Below are 3,618 nucleotides of genomic sequence, written 5' to 3'. Positions count from 1 at the left end.
ATCACACACACACACACACACACACACACACACACACACACACACACACACACACACACACACACAGATGACAAAACACTGAACGAGTGACTCCAGATCATCTGATCTCATCTGATGGCTAAAGTGAGGAAGGTGAAATATTCTGAGGCTGAAGCACTGAACCACACGACTCTCCATTCAGATGCTGGAGCTCAAACACCTGCGGTTTCCTGCCCACATCCTCAAACCACACACACACACACTCACACACACACGCCCATTATATCAGATGTAATAACGGAAATTAGCATACAGTACCTATACAGCACACAGGAATTACTGCAATCACACGTGCTCGCACACGCACACTACGGTCACGCAGTTTGCACAAAAAGGTGTTGTCAGCGCTGTCCTGACGATTTTATCAGTTAGCCTATATAGTGTAGCAACTTAAAGGCTACACATGACATTTCTCACTAGCGAGGTAATAACAGCGCTGTTTAGAGACGCTGCTGCAGAACACTGTTGAGGGACGCACAGAGCTAGCCTAATTCACACAAGCTCTCTCTCTCTCTCTCTCTTTCTCTGTGTGTCTCTGTCTCTCTCGCTCTCTTTCTAATAACTCCGCTTCCGTCGTGGCCGCATCACCACCTCGGGTGTGCATTATTTTTCTAATAATTCAATGGCCCATCGTCAATTATTCCTTACATATACCACGGTATTTACTTAACACTTCAACAAAAGCCAAGAAAAAGTGTATTATCATCAGACAAACAACAGATAGAACACTGAACAACTGACTGATGCCATTTTGGAAATAAAGATCCTTAAAAAACACCCACCTGTTGATTTTAACGTTAACAAAATTGACCATGGTCGATGATTTTGGATGCACTGCTGCGTATTCTGAACAGCTAAATTAACTTTAATCACCATAATGTGATCAAATCATCATTGCGAAGTCAAACACATTTGTCTTCATAATCTGTCATTAAAAAGTAAATTTGTGCTCTGCCTCATGAAACGACTTTCTATTCCCGATGACATCATCAGTTCCTGTTTTCCTATTGGATAATGCTTCAGGAGCAAAACTGACTGCTGATAAGCCTTTAAAAGAGAAGAACTACAAAAACAAATGCGCACACACACATAAAAAAAGATAAAATAGTCAGCTAGTTAGTAGTTGGAGCACTAGTCGCCTAATAAATACATCACACTACTGAAATAAAATGGGTTGTGTAGCATTTCATGTTGACTTTAATAACAAACAGCCTGTTGTTTTTCGGGTTTAAACACTGTCTCTCACTGACAGATAGGAAACCTTCTTGAAAACATTCACCTGTTGCTTTTACAGCTAAGCACCATGACATTATACTGGTTTCTGGAACATACCATGCTAATGTCAAGCTTTTTGTTTTGGCACCAAGGTAATCCAATGGAATTCATTGACACACCATGCAGTGCCTCAGTATGTGACCATGGACATCAATCAGAGCCATGATATATATTAAATAGCACGGTATCATCAGAGTGCTGTATTGTAAGCATGGCCGGACTTACCATTGGGCTTGAGTGGGCTGCAGCCCATGGGCCCCGCCTTGTAGGGGGCCCCGCCTTTGCCTGTTTATGTTTGTTTGATTTGATCGTTATATGCCAGTCAGAATTCAGAAATTATTAGCCGCATTTCCACTGCGCACGCAAGATCTAAATGGGCCAGCCGGGGCTACAGCTTACAACTACGACCTTCGAGGCAACAATCAAACAGCATAAACTGGTATTTATGATTATTTCACATAGAAGCAGGACACACGTATTGAATCGCGTCTGCACCGATTGGTTTGTGATCACATGGCTACTTTAAACAGCTCCATTAAGCCTTTAGCCCCAAAGAGTGCACATTTAGAAAGATAATGATAAATTCTCAAATGTTTCATTGTTTCACCTCATTTCTTTACAGAGGATGATTCTATAGTACTATAACCTATTAATGTTCCACTAAATTATGCGATCATCTGATGCGTTTTGAGCGCTCTCTCTCGTCTTACTGCCATTACACATAGTGGGGAAGAAATGTCATCAAAATGATTTTAAATAAAAAATAGCAATTTAATGAATTTCTGTTTTTATAACATAGCTATGCCTATGATATAGGACTTAGCCTATCACACAAACAAGAGTCCTATTTTTTTTTCTCGAATATCTGCAAGATCGCAAATGTACAATAAACAACAACTTACAGAGTAACTTTCAGACACAAAATTCCGTTTTTCTCCGTCAGAAAGAAAATAGAACAAGCAGCAGAACCGCTGCGTCTCCGAACAACAGTGTTTTGTTCCTCAGCGTTACACGGACCAGCAAATGATTCAATCAGGCTATAAAAGTTCAGTCGTTTGCAAAGTTAAATTATGACAATAACTTTTATAATACTAATAAGCCAACATCTCTGGCTTTTTTTTGTTGTTTTTTTTTGCTCAGTTATTTTAGGGATTTGATCTCTCAACTGAGAGAACACATCCTGTTTATTATATTATAATCATCTGATGCGTTTTGAGCGCTCTCTCTCGTCTTACTGCCATTACACATAGTGGGGAAGAAATGTCATCAAAATGATTTTAAATAAAAAATAGCAATTTAATGAATTTCTGTTTTTATAACATAGCTATGCCTATGATATAGGACTTAGCCTATCACACAAACAAGAGTCCTATTTTTTTTTCTCGAATATCTGCAAGATCGCAAATGTACAATAAACAACAACTTACAGAGTAACTTTCAGACACAAAATTCCGTTTTTCTCCGTCAGAAAGAAAATAGAACAAGAGGTATAGGGCCCAAACATAACCTCAAGCCCAGGGGCCCCCACCCCACTAAGTCCTGCCCTGATTGTAAGGGTCTATCAACCTTCACAGCAGTCAGACCTGTTTGTGAATGACATGAAGTGTGTGTTTCTCACCTTCACCAGCAGAGCCTTCACCTCATCCAGATCTCCATTCTTCAGAGCCCACATCAACTCCTTATCCCCCATGTCACCTGACTGACTGACTGACTGACTGACTGACAGACAGACAGACAGACAGACAGACAGACACACACACACACACACACACAAAGAAAGACTGTATTATAGGCCTGCGCTGCGGGTGTTATTTCATTCCCTCGACTGTTTAACGGGTGTGTGAAGCAGCTCCGCGGATCACTCACCGGATTCCGGGTGTTTTTCGGGTTTGACAGAAAGTTTGTGATCAGACACCGACGGGATCCGCCTGAACTGCAGCTACTAGCGGCACGAACTTCCGCTGCACACTGCGCCCACAGACACTTCAGAATAAGAGTCCCCGTCCACACCCACCATGGCTCGATACAACTGTGCGTTACATACAAGGTACAATTACAACGCAAATGGAATAAACAGCCAGGCAACAAACACATTAAGACGATAATAGTGCGACGTAAAATATAATAATGATAATAGAAAATAATAAAACAGCAATAAATCAAAAGGTATAAACTTGGCCTGCGTCATTTCAAAATAAGAGTCTCCTTTTCACTCACTACATTTGGTGTGTATACTGTAACATAAATCATGCTGCGCTAAATAAATATACAAACAAATATAGGACAGAAATCCAGCTGTTAATA

At 40.6% G+C, this 3,618-nt stretch overlaps 1 long non-coding RNA gene across 1 annotated transcript in view; it reads right to left on the bottom strand.

Moving 5' to 3' along the window:
• The window catches only part of LOC107658988 (uncharacterized), a 4,849-nt gene extending 1,550 nt beyond the window's left edge, over positions 1-3,299 (bottom strand). The window contains exons 1-2 of the long non-coding RNA XR_001630861.1: positions 3,181-3,299; positions 2,933-3,009 (exon numbers count right to left, since the gene is read on the bottom strand). This is a non-coding gene — a long non-coding RNA (uncharacterized LOC107658988). The remainder of the gene's footprint in view (positions 1-2,932; positions 3,010-3,180) is intronic.
• Positions 3,300-3,618: the final 319 nt, after the last annotated feature.

The sequence above is a fragment of the Sinocyclocheilus anshuiensis genome, unplaced genomic scaffold (genome assembly GCF_001515605.1).
Source record: "Sinocyclocheilus anshuiensis isolate Anshui unplaced genomic scaffold, SAMN03320099.WGS_v1.1 scaffold283, whole genome shotgun sequence".
In the NCBI taxonomy this organism is placed as follows: domain Eukaryota; kingdom Metazoa; phylum Chordata; class Actinopteri; order Cypriniformes; family Cyprinidae; genus Sinocyclocheilus; species Sinocyclocheilus anshuiensis.
Note: the sequence above shows the minus strand (reverse complement) of the source record. Positions and strands in the feature narration are given on the sequence as shown.